Source organism: Heptranchias perlo, chromosome 12, assembly GCF_035084215.1.
Source record: "Heptranchias perlo isolate sHepPer1 chromosome 12, sHepPer1.hap1, whole genome shotgun sequence".
Classification (NCBI taxonomy): domain Eukaryota; kingdom Metazoa; phylum Chordata; class Chondrichthyes; order Hexanchiformes; family Hexanchidae; genus Heptranchias; species Heptranchias perlo.
This window is the reverse complement of record NC_090336.1, coordinates 1445302-1463768: the sequence shown is the minus strand read 5'-3', so window position 1 is coordinate 1463768 and position 18467 is coordinate 1445302.

The window sequence follows — 18467 nt, the reverse complement described above, 5'->3', positions numbered from 1 at the left end:
GCGCTCCTTTAATGGAGTTATGTACTTCAATCCTATTTCCTTGACCTTTCCTTCAATCCTTTTATCTTCTTCCTTTTCAAAGACTTATCCAGCTCCCTTTTAAAAATGATCCGTTATCTGCCTCAGTTCCCATTTATGAAAGAGCATTCCATGTTCTAATTACCCTCAATATGAATCTTTCCTCTAAGATCCTGCTTCATTCTTCCAGTGGTAATCCTGATTCATGACTCTAAGTTACTGATCTGCCATGCAGTGGAAGCAATCTTTCATGATTAATCCTCTCCAAAACGTTTTGAAAATTCCATTCGATCACTCTCTTCACCTTTTCTGATCTCGTGAAAGAATCCCCAATGCTTCAAGCCTCTCTTAATATTAGAACCTCTAATTTTTGGAACCATTCTCGACATTCTTTATTGAATCCCATCTATGTCTCTTGTATGTTTACTTTGATGAGACCATAAGACCATAAGACTCTACTGTTTCATAGAATCATAGAATCATAGAAGTTACAACATGGAAACAGGCCCTTCGGCCCAACATGTCCATGTCGCCCAGTTTATACCACTAAGCTAGTCCCAATTTCCTGCACTTGGCCCATATCCCTCTATACCCATCTTACCCATGTAACTGTCCAAATGCTTTTTAAAAGACAAAATTGTACCCGCCTCTACTACTGCCTCTGGCAGCTCGTTCCAGGCACTCACCACCCTTTGAGAAAAAAAAATTGCCCCTCTGGACCCTTTTGTATCTCTCCCCTCTCACCTTAAATCTATGCCCCCTCGTTATAGACTCCCCTACCTTTGGGAAAAGATTTTGACTATCGACCTTATCTATGCCCCTCATTATTTTATAGACTTCTATAAGATCACCCCTTAACCTCCTACTCTCCAGGGAAAAAAGTCCCAGTCTGTCTAACCTCTCCCTGTAAGTCAAACCATCAAGTCCCGGTAGCATCCTAGTAAATCTTTTCTGCACTCTTTCTAGTTTAATAATATCCTTTCTATAATAGGGTGACCAGAACTGTACACAGTACTCCAAGTGTGGCCTCACCAATGCCCTGTACAACTTCAACAAGACATCCCAACTCCTGCATTCAATGTTCTGACCAATGAAACCAAGCATGCCGAATGCCTTCTTCACCACCCTATCCACCTGTGACTCCACTTTCAAGGAGCTATGAATCTGTACTCCTAGATCTCTTTGTTCTATAACTCTCCCCAACGCCCTACCATTAACGGAGTAGGTCCTGGCCCGATTCGATCTACCAAAATGCATCACCTCACATTTATCTAAATTAAACTCCATCTGCCATTCATCGGCCCACTGGCCCAATTGATCAAGATCCCGTTGCAATCCCAGATAACCTTCTTCACTGTCCACAATGCCACCAATCTTGATGTCATCTGCAAACTTACTAACCATGCCTCCTAAATTCTCATCCAAATCATTAATATAAATAACAAATAACAGCGGACCCAGCACCGATCCCTGAGGCACACCGCTGGACACAGGCATCCAGTTTGAAAAACAACCCTCTACAACCACCCTCTGTCTTCTGTCGTCAAGCCAATTTTGTATCCAATTGGCTACCTCACCTTGGATCCCATGAGATTTAACCTTATGTAACAACCTACCATGCGGTACCTTGTCAAATGCTTTGCTGAAGTCCATGTAGACCACGTCTACTGCACAGCCCTCATCTATCTTCTTGGTTACCCCTTCAAAAAACTCAATCAAATTCGTGAGACATGATTTTCCTCTCACAAAACCATGCTGACTGTTCCTAATTAGTCCCTGCCTCTCCAAATGCCTGTAGATCCTGTCCCTCAGAATACCCTCTAACAACTTACCCACTACAGATGTCAGGCTCACTGGTCTGTAGTTCCCAGGCTTTTCCCTGCCGCCCTTCTTAAACAAAGGCACAACATTTGCTACCCTCCAATCTTCAGGCACCTCACCTGTAGCGGTGGATGATTCAAATATCTCTGCTGGGGGACCCGCAATTTCCTCCCTAACCTCCCATAACGTCCTGGGATACATTTCATCAGGTCCCGGAGATTTATCTACCTTGATGCGCGTTAAGACTTCCAGCACCTCCCTCTCTGTAATATGTACACTCCTCAAGACATCACTATTTATTTCCCCAAGTTCCCTAACATCCATGCCTTTCTCAACCGTAAATACCGATGTGAAATATTCATTCAGGATCTCACCCATCTCTTGTGGTTCCGCACATAGATGACCTTGTTGATCCTTAAGAGGCCCTACTCTCTCCCTAGTTACCCTTTTGCCCTTTATGTATTTGTAGAAGCTCTTTGGATTCACCTTTGCCTGATCTGCCAAAGCAATCTCATATCCCCTTTTTGCCCTCCTGATTTCTCTCTTAACTCTACTCCGGCAATCTCTATACTCTTCAAGGGATCCACTTGATCCCAGCTGCCTATGCATGTCATATGCCTCCTTCTTCTTTTTGACTAGTGCCTCAATCTCCCGAGTCATCCAAGGTTCCCTACTTCTACCAGCCTTGCCCTTCACTTTATAAGGAATGTGCTTACCCTGAACCCTGGTTAACACACTTTTGAAAGCCTCCCACTTACCAGACGTCCCTTTGCCTGCCAACAGACTCTCCCAATCAACTTCTGAAAGTTCCTGTCTAATACCATCAAAATTGGCCTTTCCCCAATTTAGAATTTTAACTTTTGGGCCAGACCTATCCTTCTCCATAGCTATCTTAAAACTAATGGAATTATGATCACTTGTCCCAAAGTGATCCCTCACCAACACTTCTGTCACCTGCCCTTCCTTATTTCCCAAGAGGAGGTCAAGTTTTGCCCCCTCTCTAGTCGGGCCATCCACATACTGAATGAGAAATTCCTCCTGAATACACTCAACAAATTTCTCTCCATCCAAGCCCCTAATGCTATGGCTGTCCCAGTCAATGTTGGGAAAGTTAAAGTCCCCTACTATTACAACCCTATTTTTCTTGCAGCTGTCTGTAATCTCCTTACATATTTGCTCCTCAATTTCCCGTTGACTATTTGGGGGTCTGTAGTACAATCCTATCAAAGTGATCTCTCCCTTCTTATTTTTCAGTTCTACCCATATAGACTCAGTGGGCGAACCCTCGGATATATCCCCTCTCACTACTGCCGTGATGTTCTCCCTCATCAAGAACGCAACTCCCCCTCCTCTCTTACCTCCTGCTCTATCTTTCCTATAGCATCTGTACCCTGGAACATTGAGCTGCCAGTCCTGCCCCTCCCTTATCCATGTTTCAGTAATAGCTATAACATCCCAGTCCCATGTACCCATCCATGCCCTGAGTTCATCTGCCTTGCCCATCAGACTTCTTGCATTGAAATAAATGCAGTTTAATCTAGACTTCCCTTGGTCTTTGCCCTGCTTTCTCAGACCATCTGTCCGGTCATGTTCTGTACACTCTCCCTTACTGCCTTTTGTTTCTGTCACCATTTTATTTCCCACTGACTTCCTGCATCGGATCCCATCCCCCTGCCACATTAGTTTAAACCCTCCCCAACAGCACTAGCAAACATTCCCCCTAGGACATTGGTTCCAGTCCTGCCCAGATGCAGACCGTCCAATTTGTACTGGTCCCACCTCCCCCAGAACCGGTTCCAATGGCCCAGGAATTTGAATCCCTCCCTCTTGCACCATCTCTCAAGCCACGTATTCATCTTAGCTATCCTGTCATTCCTACTCTGACTTGCCCGTGGCACTGGTAGCAATCCTGAGATTACTACCTTTGAGGTCCTACTCTTTAGTTTAACTCCTAACTCCCTAAATTCAGCTTGTAGGACCTCATCCTGTTTTTTACCTATATCGTTGGTGCCTATATGCACCACGACAACTGGCTGTTCACCCTCCCCCTCCAATATCTGGATATCTGCTCTGCTTGGCCACCGATCAATTGGAGAGCATGCCAAATGGTTGCAATCTCATCCTTCCACCCCAGAAAGACAATTGTCTGCAAGCGTTCAAAACCACAGAAGACAGCCTTCTCTGGTCTGGCACCCCTAACCATATTCGTTCATGGGATGTGGGCGTCATTGGCAAGGCCAGCATTTATTGCCCATCCCTAATTGCCCTTGAGAAGGTGGTGGTGAGCCGCCTTCTTGAACCGCTGCAGTCCATGTGGTGAAGGTTCTTCCACAGTGTTGTTGGGAACGGAGTTCCAGGATTTTGAGCCAGTGACGATGAAGGAACACCGATATATTTCCAAGTCGGGATGGTGTGTGACTTGGAGGAGAACATGCAGGTGGCGTTGTTCCATTGTACCTGCTGCCCTTGTCCTTCTGTGTGGTAGAGGTCGCGGGTTTGGGAGGTGCTGTCGAAGTAGCCTTGGCGAGTTGCTGCGGCAGCCACACTGCAGCCACAGTGCGCCGGTGGTGAAGGGAGTGAATGTTTAGGGTGGTGGATGGGGTGCCAATCAAGCGGCTACTTTGTCCGGAATGGTGTCGAGCTTCTTGAAAGTTGTTGGAGCTGCACTACCATCTTCCATCACACTCCTGAATTGTGCCTTGTAGATGGTGGAAAGGCTTTGGGGAGTCAGGAGGTGAGTCACTTGCCACAGGATCCCCAGCCTCTGACCTGCTCTTATAGCCTCACTATTTATATGGCTGGTCCAATTCAGTTTCTGGTCAATGGTGACCCCCAGGATGTTGATAGTGGGGGATTCGGCGATAGTAATGCCGTTGAATGTCAAGGTGAGGTGGTTCGACTCTCTCTTGTTGGAGATGGTCATTGCCTGGCATTTGTCTTGCGAGTATGTTACTTGCCACTTATCAGCCCAAGCCTGGATGTTGTCCAGGTCTTGCTGCATGCGGGCACGGACTGCTTCATTATCTGAGGGGTTGCGAATGGAACTGAACATTGTGCAATCATCAGCAAACATCCCCATTTCTGACCTTATGATGGAGGGAAGGTCATTGATGAAGCAGCTTAAGATGGTGGGGCCTAGGACACTGCCCTGAGGAACTCCTGCAGCAATGTCAAGGCGCAGAGATGATTGGCCTCCAACAACCACTACCATCTTCCTTTGTGCTCGGTATGACTCCAGCCACTGGAGAGTTTTCCCCCTGATTCCCATTGACTTCAATTTTACGAAGGCTGCTTGGTGCCACACTCGGTCAAATGCTGCCTTGATGTCAAGGGCAGTCACTATCACCTCACTTCTGGAATTCAGTAATGAGGTCTGAAGCCGAGTGGTCCTGGCGGAACCCAAACTGAGCATCGGTGAGCAGGTTATTGGTGAGTAAGTGCCGCTTGATAGCACTGTCGACAAAACCTTCCATCATTTTGCTGATGATTGAGAGTAGACTGATGGGGCGGTAATTGGCCGGATTGGATTTTTCCTGCTTTTTGTGGTCAGGACATACCTGGGCAATTTCCCACATTGTCGGGTAGATGCCAGTGTTGTAGCTGTACTGGAACAGTTTGGCTAGAGGCGCGACTAGTTCTGGAGGACAAGTCTTCAGCACTTTCTCGGGGCCCATAGCCTTTGATGTATCCAGTAAACTCAGCCGTTTCTTGATATCACGTGGAGTAAATCAAATTGACTGAAGACTGGCTTCTGTGATGGTGGGGATATCGGGAGGCGGCTGAGATGGATCATCCACTCGGCACTTCTGGCTGAATGTAATTGCAAACGCTTCAGCCTTGTCTTTTGCACTCACGTGCTGGACTCTGCCATCATTGAGGATGGGGATATTTACAGAGCATCCTCCTCCCGTTAGTTGTTTAATTGTCCACCACCATTCACGACTGGATGTGGCAGGACTGCAGAGCTTTGATCTGATCCGTTGGTTGTGGAATCGCTTAGCTCTGTCTATAGCATGTTGCTTCCGCTGTTTAGCATGCATGTCGTCCTGTGTTGTTGCTTCACCAGGTTGGCATCTCATTTTTAGGTACGCTTGGTGCTGCTCCTGGCATGCTCTTCTACACTCCTCATTGAACCAGGGTTGATCCCCTGGCTTATTGGTAATGATAGAGTGAGGAATATGCCGGGCCATGAGGTTACAGATTGTGCTGGAATACAATTCTGCTGCGACTGATGGCCCACAGCACCTCATGGATGCCCAGTTTTGAGTTGCTAGATCTGTTCAGAATCTATCCAATTTAGCACGGTGGTAGTGCAACGCAACATCAAAATCCCCATTTTTTACTCAACCCGCTCGTGCATCTCTTCACCCCCTCCATTTGCGACAGAGTCTTCATCTATCCAGGAGCTATTCCCTGGAACTCACTCACTGAACATCTCTGTCTCTCCACCCTTCTCACCTCCTTCAAGACACTGCTTCAAAATCACCCCTGTCGACAAGTTTTCAGTCAATGCTCCTCAGCTCTCTTCTTTTGGCTCACTATCCATTTTTCCTCGTCTCTCTGTGTTGAGGCTTGGGTCATTTTCACCATCTAAGGCACGATATGAATGCTGTTGTTCTAGAAACAAAACGGTCAGCTGCTAACTGACCGTCCCCAAATCCCACCACTCCCTGCTCTAAAGAAAGTGATATTTTTAAAGAATGAGACTTTGCCTGATTTGTAGACCCTTCAGTCGAATTAACTCACATGATGGGTAGTTCCCCGGCTGCTGGACTTTTTTTCATTTTTCTGGACTGGCCAAAATTTGTTTTTCAGCATTTCCTGTTCTTATTTGGGACCTTGTGCATCTGTTTTCCTTTTCCACTCCATCTTGCCTTTTATCTTGTGTGAGTTTTCCAATGTTTTATACTTTGTTAGTTATTTCCACATTCTTTTCATTTCATCTCATTTCATTGCTTCACTCAGACGACCTCATACTTCCTTTCTGTTAATCAGTTTGTTTGTCAGTCAACCCATTAACTTCCTTTGTGATTGAAGAATATCTTATACCCTTATCTGAAACCTTCAGCAGTGTACAACTGAATACATTATTCCATGCTGACTTGCTCTCTCAAGTTGAATTCACGCATAAAAATTGCCACATTAGGTCCGTTTCCTCATTCTTCGGGACTGTGAGCAGGAGCAGGGTGTTAATCATGGTGCAAATGGACATCCACTGAATTTCCGATTCCCCAGACCCCAGTGCAATACTTCCAATCCCACTTTCTTTTCAATACCCATTCTCAACCTTTCATTGCTCCTTTCACTGTATCCTTGGCATCATCAGCATTGAATTAATTGCTAATGAAGCCCATTTCCACCTGTTTGTTCACTTCATATCTCATTTTTCCCATTGAAAGATGATGGAATTGCTCAGTATCCACCTCACCTAAACCTTCAAATCTTTACTTTGCAGCATCAACAACATTGACACCGACAACAACCTTGACTTCAACAACAGGTATCAAGTTACCAATATAAATTGAATCAGTTTGCATTGATCTCACAACAAAGTCATTCTGTGAAGATTGTAAACAATTTTACAACACCAAGTTATAGTCCAGCAATTTTATTTTAAATTCACAAGCTTTCGGAGGCTTCCTCCTTCCTCAGGTAAAAGTATAAAACATTTACCTGAGGAAGGAGGAAGCCTCCGAAAGCTTGTGAATTTAAAATAAAATTGCTGGACTATAACTTGGTGTTGTAAAATTGTTTACAATTGTCAACCCCAGTCCATCACCGGCATCTCCACATCATTCTGTGAAGAGACAAGGGAGGTTTTAGTGCGTGATAATTGGTGTTCTCCGTGGAAAGTACACAGTATCATTTAGTAATCCCAACAGTTATATTACCATCTGGTAGGAAGTTAACCATTTAATTACAACCAAATGTGTCAATCATTGGCTTGAGAATTGGTATTTTGAAGTGAAAGATGTTGTCATGGTTTAAGTCTGGAAGTTACTAAATTGGCAGAAGAAGTTGTAATCCTTGATATAACATTCTTCCATGTGTTATTTTAGTTCAATGTATTTTAATCAGCAGATAGAGGAATGTCATACGTGTTTTAATCATTGATCCACGAAGAATGGCTTCATTGTTTTTTAAACGTGAATGTTCTCCAAATTTATACCTTCAACTCGATCTTTTCCAGTGTCAACAACAACTCCAACTTCACCAACAGGTATGAAATTCATCACCATGTTCTTCCTCCCAAAGTGCATCACTTCACACATATCCTCATTAAATTGCATCTGCCATGTGTCTGCCCATTTCACCAGTGTGTCTATGTCCTCCTGAAGTCTGCAACTATCCTCCTCACCATTTACTACATTAACTCCAAAATTGTACTCCCTATACCCAAGTCGAGGTCATTTATATATCATAAGAAAAGCAATGGTCCTAATACTGATCCCTACATACTTCACTCCAATCTGAATAACATCAGTTCACCATTACTCTCTACCTCCTCTCCCTTAGCCAATTACGTACCCACGTTACCACCATCCCTTTAATCCCGTGAGCTTCTATTTTCCAAATAAGGCTTTCATGTGGTACTTTGTCAAATGCCTTTTAAAAGTCCATATATACAACATCTACTACACTACCTTCATCAGGCCTCTCTGATACTTCATCAAAGAACTCAATCAGGTTAGTCAGACATGATTTGTCTTGAGACACTGTTTCTGTACTCACTCGTGCGTTGCATTGGGAGTAATCCAGAGATTACCACCATTGAGGTCCTGTTCTTTAATCTTGTTCCTCTCTCCTGAAACTCTGCCTGCATGTCCTCAACAGTTCCTACTTATTCATTGGATCCAACATGGACCATGACTTCTGGCTGTTCCCCTTCCCCACACAGAATGACCTGCACCTGTTCAGTGATATCCTTTACCCTGGCATCAGGGACACAACACACCATTCGGGACTCATGGCTACGGTTGTTGAAACGCCTGTCCATCTCCCTGACTATCAAATCCCCTATCACAACTGCATTTCTACACTTTCTTGTCCCCACTGTGCAGCCGAGTCTTCCATGGTGCCGTGGATTTGCTTCTGACTGCACTCCCCCGAGGAGTCATCACCCTCAATGGTATTCAACACTGAATACCGGTTTGTGAGTGCCACACTCTCAGGAGATACCTGAACTGTCGGCCTGGTGGTCACCCACTCCATCTACTCTTCTTAAAGAGCTACCCGCAGTTGGCGTATGGCAGGAAATAGATGGATGCAGATTTCACCTCAGCATCAGGACCATTCCTCTCATCTCCTCTTGACGAATGTTCACTGGATTGATTCCTGGGATAAGAGGGTTGTCTTATGAGGAAAGATTGAGTACAGTGGGCCTATATGCTCTGGAGTTTAGAAGAATGAGAGGTGATATCATTAAAATATATAAAATTCTTAGAGGGTTTGACAGGGTAGATGCTGAGAGGCTGTTTCCCCTTGCTGGAGAGTCTAGAACTGGGGGTCGTAGTCTCAGGATAAGGGGTCGGCCATTTGGACTGAGATGAGGAAAAGTTTCTTCACTCAGAGGGTTGTGAATCTTTTCAATTCTCTACCCCAGAGGGCTGTGAATGCTCATTTATTGAGTAGATTCAAGACTGAGATTGATAGATTTTTGGACACTGGATGACTCTAGGGATATGGGGATAGGGCGGGAAAGTGGAGTTGAGGTAAATGATCAGCCATGATCTTATTGAATGGCGGAGCAGGCTCGAGCAACCAAATGGCCTACTCCTATTCTATATATTTGTAAAAGATACATATATGGAAACTGCTATGTGCAGACATATAAACACAAAACATTCCTTTATCTGTACATTATTCCCCGCATTTACATGCTTCAAATGCAAGCAATTGTTGAGCTACTAATACTTCCCATGGAAGCATAAAAAATATATACGGCTAAAGAATGCTCAAAGAGGATTTTTCCCACACAAGCTCTGTCCTGCCAAGTCCCTTCATCATGTTGGAGAGGTTTGCGAAGAAGAGGTGAGGTAGTATCAAAAAGCTGAAAGTTCTCAGTGCAGCATCAGCATTAAACGGTATTGAATTCATTGCTTATGCTGCCTATTTCCACCTCTTTGTTCACTTCACACCCAGTATTTCCCATTGAAAAATGATGGAATTGCTCAGTATCCTCCTCATCCAAACCTTCAAATCTTTACTTTGCAGGTTCGTCAACATTGACACCGACAACAACCTCGACTTCAACAACAGGTATCAAGTTACCAATATAAATTAATTATTTTTCCATTGATCTCATAACAAAGTCATTCCATGAAGATGCACAGGAGACTTTAGTACGTGATAATTGGTGTTCTCCATGGAAGGTTCACAGTATCATTTAGTAATCCCAACAGTTATATCTTTACCAGGTAGGTCATTAATAATCTAATTGCAACAATGTTGTACAACAATCCTTATCTTCACAACTGGAATTTTCAAATGTAAAATGTGGTTCTTATTTAAGCCTGGGAGTTACTATATTGGCAGAAGAACTATTACTACTTTCACATGACATTGTTCCATCTGTTATATCAGTACAGTGTATTTTAAAGTAGCAGTGAGATGAAAGCATACACCTGATTTTTAATCATTCACTCAATAATATCAGCATCAGTAATTTATGGAGTTGAATTGTTTAAACTTTTAGCTTCAACTCTATCTTTTCCAGTGTCAACAACGGCTCCAACTTCAACAACAGGTATGAAATTCATCACCGACTTCCAAGAATTTGTACTCATTTATCAATCACCAATGCTGCTCTATCAATGCATCGAAGTGTCTGTTGACTTCATGACTGGTATTATCCACTGAAATGGACCCCAATTGGATTGTAGTTCTCACTCTTAAACCTTCCAAATTAAAAATTCAGATTATCAGTGCAACAATATTTTAGAATTAATCTCTGATTTGATACCAGACATTTTCCATTGAAAGATGATGAAATTAGTATTCTCTTCCTTTGAGCATCTCACCATGTTCCACCCCTCTCGCCTCTCCTTTAAAATCCTTGTTCTCTACCGCCCTCCCAAGTACCACGCCAAGTTTCTGATCGAGATACCTTCACTGCTTTCCTCCCTCAGCCTCCGCACCAAGCGACTTCTCATCCTTGGTCATTTCAACCTCCATCTCAGCTCATTATGCTCTCTCTCCTCTGAGTTCACTGTCCTCCTTTCATCCCTTAATCTCTCCACAATCCAAAACTACAATCCCCACCACGTACGCCATCCACACTTGTCACAGCCAGCCTCCTATATTGGGCAAATAGCGATAACTATTCAACCCTTTCAGCACTCTGGCAAATTTGGGCGGTTCAATCCCCTGCACTTACCGATTTGGTAACAAATTTCCTCTTTTTCCTCATATCACAGCAAGTAATCCGCAGTCACTATTGGGATGCGATTGTCCTGAAGCCCGAGGCTGCTTTCAGTTAACAGTCTGAGAGATAGTTAATAAGTACGGGTGGAAACCGAGCTTCATATTATGACACAGATAGCCCAGGTTTGCCTCTTTTCAGCATTTTGCTTCTGTGTTGTGGCCTGCAGTGGTCCATATAAGAACCTCCTGTTACAGTGCTTGTGGACCTGGTTTCCTGCTTCAGGCATGGGCCCTGGACACCTATCTTTTTACCTACAGCAGTATGGCATGCGGCACATTACTGGCTCGTAATGAGTGTGTACTTCCTGCCCGCCATATTGGAGGCTTAGTGGGCAGTTTAGCGTCTGAAAAACAGTCACAGCAATATTAAATTTGTAGGCCGTTGTGTTTTGATGGTGTTGGTAGAGAAATCTTGGCACTGGCACATGAGGATACTTTACTCTAGCTCAAATAATGACTTGGGCTCTTTCACCTCCACCGAACGGGCACACAGGATCTTGGTTCAATGTCTCATCTCCAAGACCATGGAGCTCTTATGACCATGCAGCACTCCCTCGGCACTGCACTGCGAGTCCCTTTCACATGTTCAAAGTGGACAATTAAAAGGAACTGCTCGACAAGACAGCTGTTTCAGAATCAATTGAAACCTTTAAAAAGGAGCTGCATGGTAATTGCTTCTCACTTGGACTGTGGGATCCACAATATTAACGAGATTACATTTTTGGGTGCAAAAAGGGGAAGGAAATTAGAAATCACTTCTGAGAGTTATGAAACGGACACATTTGATGACTTAACAACTGGTGTTCTGTATTCCAAGATGACGGGATGATTTTGTGCTCCCCACACTTAATACATTCAATTGCATCCTTTCCAGTATCGTCAACGACTACAACTTCAACATCAGGTATGAAATTAGCTGTGCAGTTGTGACAATACTTTCAGTATCAAAATGTACAATCAGTGCTTAACCTGCATGTTTGATGACTTGACATTTGGTATTGTGCATTGAAAGATGATGGGATGATTTTCTATTCTGCATATTCACACCATCGACTGTGTTCTTTCCAGCACCAACATCAACTTCAACTTCAACAACAGGTAATTAGCAAACAACATTCTGTCAGCAAAGTCTTCCAAGCAACCTGGGAACCAAAATTCTCAATATGAAGAAGGAGTATTCTCTATTGACATTGTATCTCTTTTCTTTAATTTTAAACTATTTAAATTTATATTCTGCACAATTACATCATCAACTGTATCCTCTCTGGTACCAACATCCACTGTAATATCAAAACTGGGGCTGAAATTAAGCACATCATTACAACAATACTATCTACTTTATCACTGAGCACAAACTGATGTAAAAGCAGCACAGAAAATGTCTTTTTGCTGTTTTGCAAATAGGCACCGTTGTTTGAAATGATTGAATCACAATAATCTAGCAATTAATAAGTACCATTAAACATTCTGTTTAATTAGGAAATTAAATGACAAACTACATTAACTTACACTGCCATTATGATGATTATACAAAGTGACCAAGATGATTCCAAGGCACATATTGTGAAGGGGGATTGCTCCCAAGAACAGGTCAAGTTTCTAAATGTATTTTTACTGCAAAATTAAAGACTGAATCCAGGCATCCTCGAGCTTTTTCATTTACTAACTGGTACAAATGAGCGTGAAGTAATGGAAGTATTTTCTTTGGACAATCAGTGGACAACAAGTGGACACGGTTCTCTAGCCACGAACAAGGTTCAAACACTGCATTGGAATTAGGGTCGAGTGAAATGTTCAAAAGGCAGTTTAGGGAATAGAATCAATGCGTGAAATGTACATTATTCATGACTTGATAACTGTTATTCTGCATTCGATGATGATGGGATAATGGGATGGTGTGGATTCTCCACACTTACATCATTAACTGTATCCTTTACAGGGCCAACAATAACTTAAACTTTTACGAGTACAAAATTAATCACATAATTCCAACAAGATCTATTAGTTTATCATTGAGCACAAAGGTGTTGCACCAGAAAATAAGTCCGCAATGATCTGCTGGCTGCATCACCATATGCGTGATTGACTGATTTGGAAAATGTTGCCATTAGTGTATTGAAATAAGCAAGTCATATAAAGGTTCAATGTGGTCAATATATTAAGTGAAACAGACAGAGATGTCACCGTGTTGCATTGTCTGAAGTTCAGGCACCAGTGCATCGCATAACTCAGTAACTGCCTCACTTGATGGCCAATGCAGGTCCCTTCTGACATGATGAATTCTTTCTCCCTGGATCCAATTACGCAGGCGGGTGAGTGCCAGCCACCTGCTGTGCCAGTGTTCCTGCCACTCTTCTCTCCACATAAATTATCCATCCTTCTCCAAATCCAACATACCCAATGGAATGCCTGTGATCAACACTGGTTGTTGGTAAAAGGGCAAATAAGAGGGCATTAATGTTTCATAGAGATCAACAGTTGCTGGTGGGGGAGAAAAGAATATTGATGCATGGTGTGACCTTGCTGGGTTCATTGGCTTTTTGTTTCTGAAGAGAGCTTATGAATTGTTCGCTGATATTTGCCACTGAAAGATCACAGAGTGTATTATTATTGTTCACACAAATACCTTCAAACGTTCACTGACTTCCTTGTGGCAGGTGGAGGCTCTGGCTCCACAAGGCTGACCAGAAGCAATCATGATCTGGCCTAAATAGTGGCTCTTCCAGCCAGCTCCCATGGAGATTACAGGGTTACACTAGATGGGCTGTAAATTGTGATCCCAAAGTGTCTTTCTGTGGACTTGACTCCTGAGATTTAGTATTGAAAGATGATGAAATTAGTTTGTATTTTCCACACTGATTCCTCCAAATACTTGCCTTCCAGCAACAAGCACCCCATTGGCGTCAACAACAGGTATGACATTAAGAATATAGATTCAGCAATATCTTCAGAACAAACATGGAATAACAAGATCTGCAATCGGGCCTAGATTTTCTGATTGTAATGCAGATTTCAATTCAGAATGTAGTTCAGAGGGGAAGTGAAAAAGGAAATAAGAGGGGCAAAGAGAGAGTATGAGAATAGACAGGTGGCCAACATAAAAGGGAATCCAAAAGTCTTCTGCAGGCATGTCAACAATAAACGGGTAGAAAAAGTAGGCGTACAGCCGATTCGGGATCATAAAAGAGATCTACTCATGGAGGCAGAGTGGATGGCTGAGGTACTAAATGAGTACTTTGCATCTGTCTTTCCCAAGGAAGAAGATGCTGCCACAGTCTCAGTAAAGGAAGATATCGTTGAGATATTGGATGGGATTAAAATTGATGATGGAGAGGTACTTGAAAGGCTATCTGTACTTAAAGTAGATAAGTCAGCCGGTCCGGATGGGATGCATCCGAGGTTGCTGAGGGAAGTAAGGGTGGAAATTGCGGAGGTACTGGCCATAATCTTCCAAATATCCGTAGATATAGGGGTGGTGCCAGAGGACTGGAGAATTGCAAATGTTACACCCTTTTTCAAATTTAGGCCAGTCAGTTTAACCTCAGTGGTGGGGAAACTTTTAGAAACGATAATCCGGGACAGAATTAACTGTCACTTGGATGAGGGTGGATTGATTCGGGAAAGCCAGCACGGATTTGTTAAAGGCAAATCGTGTTCAACAAACCTGATAGAGTTTTCTGGTGAGGCAACGGAGAGGGCAGATGAGGGCAATGCAGTTGATGTGGTGCATATGGACTTTCAAAAGGTGTTTGATAAAGTGCCGCCCAGTGGGCTTATCTTCAAGATTGCGGCCCATGGAATAAAGGCAGCAGTAGCAACATGGATACAGGATTAGCTAAGTGACGGAAACAGAGAGTAGTGGTAAATAGTTGTTTTTCGGATTGGAGGGAGGTGTACAGTGGTGTTCCCAGGGGTCAGTGCTGGGACCACTGCTTTTCTTGATATATATTAATGACTTGGACTTGGTGTACAGGGCACAATTTCATAATTTGCAGATGACACATAACTTGGAAGGGTAGTGAACAGTGAGGAGGATAGTGATAGACTTCAGGAGGATATACACAGGCTGGTGACATGGCCGGACAAGTGGCAGATGAAAAATGCAAAGTGATACATTTCGGTCGGAAGAAAGAGGAGAGGCAATATAAACTAGAGAGCATAACTGTAAAAGGGGTAGAGAATCAGAGAGATCTGGGGGATATGTGCACAAATCATTGAAGGTGTGTGTTTAGGATCGAGAATGCACTGCCCGACGGGGTGGTGGAGGCAGATTCAATCATGGCCTTCAAAAGGGAACTGGATAAGTACTTGAAAGAAAACAATTTGCAGGGCTACGGGGAAAGGGTGTGGAGTGGGACTAGCTGGATTGCTCTTGCATAGAGGCAGTGTGGGCTCGATGGTCCGAATGGCCTCCTTTTGTGCTGTAACCTTTCTATGATTCTATGATCTTATTGAATGGTGGAGCAGGTTCCAGGGCCCATATGGTCTACTCCTGCTCATATTTCTTATGTTCCTATGTTCACCTGACAACTAGCCCTTTACATTGAAAGTTGATGGAATCATCATTGAACATCCTCCATACTTAAACTTTTGCCTCTCCCACTGGTGAGAGAAAATTCATCTCAATAATGTCTAATATTCTTCCTTCATTTCACGGTCTCATTTCAAATTACGATTTGTCTTTCAGAAGAAATAGTTGGAGGCCCCCTACCAAGTAAGCAATGTTTTAATTTTACTTCATATTAGAGCAAAAAAGGTTAAGGGGAGATTTAATAGAGGTGTTCAAAATTACATGGAGTTTTATTAGAGTTGACAGGGAGAAACTGTTTCCACGAGCAGGAGGGTCGGTAACCACAGGATACAGATTCAAGCTCATTGGCAAAGAAGCCAGGGGTGAGATGATGAGAAATGTTTTTACTCAGCGAGTTGTTATGATCTGGAATGCACTGCCTGAAAAGGTGGTGGAAACGGATTCAATAGTAACTTTCAAAAAGGAAGTGGATATATACTTAATAAGGAAACATTTGCAGGGCAACGAGGAAGGAACAGGGAAGTGGGACTAATTGGATAAAACTTTCAAAGAGCCAGCACAGGAACGATGGGCCAAATGGCCTTCTGAGCTGTATTATTCTATGATTCTATCATGCAATGTGATAAGATGCTATTAAGATTAAGTTGCACAGTAATAGACTTTATCTCAGCTGATTCCTCAATTCTTGTAAGAAGAAAAGCCCTTACACAGCACTGTTTTAACATGGCCATGTTCTCATTCACGGATCACGGGCAGACTGTTACTTTGACAAATTGTTTGTGTCACTTTAGGCACAATTTATGCGCTTGAAATTAGCACTGATTAGTGCTGGCTTCAAGTTTACACTAAAATGCATTTGCCTAATTACAAACAGAAAATCTCCCATGAACCAGCGCAATTGGGCAGTGTAATAGAATGCAATTGTTTCTTATTTTTCTTCTTTTCATTAAAATGTATTTTGATGTATTTAAGTGTGGTAAGCTGGTGAAGTTTGATTAATATGTCTGAAAATGCGTTTATCAGCAAAAATAAGGATTTTTAATAATGATGTCCAGTCTTCCACCTGTGAGTAACCTGATTTAAAATCACTGAAATTGACTTCAAAAACCACACTGAGCCATTTAATAGTTTCATTGGTTTGAACTAGACAGTTTCTTTGTAAATTAAATACTTTTTGACATGAAAAGCTTTGAAAACGTGCGTTCTGGTGCCTGTGAGCCGAAGAAAATGAGCGCAATTTGAAGAGCCTTCCCGAACCAGCACAATTCTCCACCCTCGATATCTTCACAATGTGAACCACAAGTTCAGTAACTTATGAAATGAATATGAATTAAGGCACAATTTAGGATTAATCAGGAACAAAAGGAATTCAATTGAAACGAATATTAACTTGTTAACTCGTATTTTCCATTAATTAAAATGGATCCTTTTGGTTCTCTCCACACTTACACCTCAACAACAACAACAGTAACAACTTGCATTTATATACCGCCTTCAACACAGTAAAACTTCCCAACGCACTTCACAGGAACGTTATCAAACAGAATTTGACACCGAGTCACATATGGAGATATTATGATAGGTGGCCAAAAGCTTGGTTAAATAGATAGGTTTTAAGGTTCGTCTTAAAGGAGGAGAGAGCGGTAGAGAGGCAGAGAGTTATAGGGAGGGAATTCCAGAGCTGAGGGCCTAGGCAGCTGAAGGCACAGCCGCCAATGGTGGAACGATTAAAATCGAGATGTGCAAGAGGCAAGAATTGGAGGAGCGTAGAGAATGTGGAGGGTTGTAGGGTTGTAGGAGGCTGCAGAGATAGGGAGGGGTAAGGCGATGGAGAGATTTGAAAACAAAGATGAGAATTTAAAATTGATGAGTTCCATATCCGGGAGCCAATGTAGGTATAGACCTCCCACTGTAACTCTTACGAACATATGAATTAAGAGCAGGAGAAGGCCATTCAGCCCCTTGAGCCTGCTCTGCCATTTGATAAGATCACGGCTGATCTGAGTGTAACATCGACCTTACTTTCCTGTCTACCTACTATAACCTTTGACTCCCTTGTTAATCAGGAATCTATCCAACTCAGCCTTAAAAATATTCAATGACCCTGCCTCCACCGCTCTCTGGGGAAGAGAGACTCACAGACTCACGACCCTCTGAGAGAAAAAATTTCTCCTCATCTCCATCTTAAATGGGAGACCCCTTATTTTTAAACTGTGGCCCCGAGTTCTTGTCTCTCCCACAAACATCCTCTCAGCATCTTTCCCTTCTACTCCCCTCAGGATCTTATATGTTTCAATAAGATCACTTCTCATTCTTCGAAACTCCAGTGTATACAGGCCCAACTTGTCCAACATTTCCTCATTGGATGACCCCTCATCCCAGGAATCAGTCGAGTGAACCTTCTCCGAACCGCCTCTAAAGCAGTTACGTCCTTTCTTAAATAAGGTGACCAAAACTGCACACAGTATTCGAGATGTGGTCTCACCAATGCCCTGTACAAATGCAGCAAAACATCTCTACTTTAATATTCCATTCGCCTTGCAAAAAATAACAACATTCCATTTGCCTTCTTAATCACTTGCTGTATCTGCATACTAACTTTTTGTTATGTGCCGGGATACCCAGATCCATCAGTACTTCAGAGTTCTGCAATTTCTCTCCATTTAAATAATAT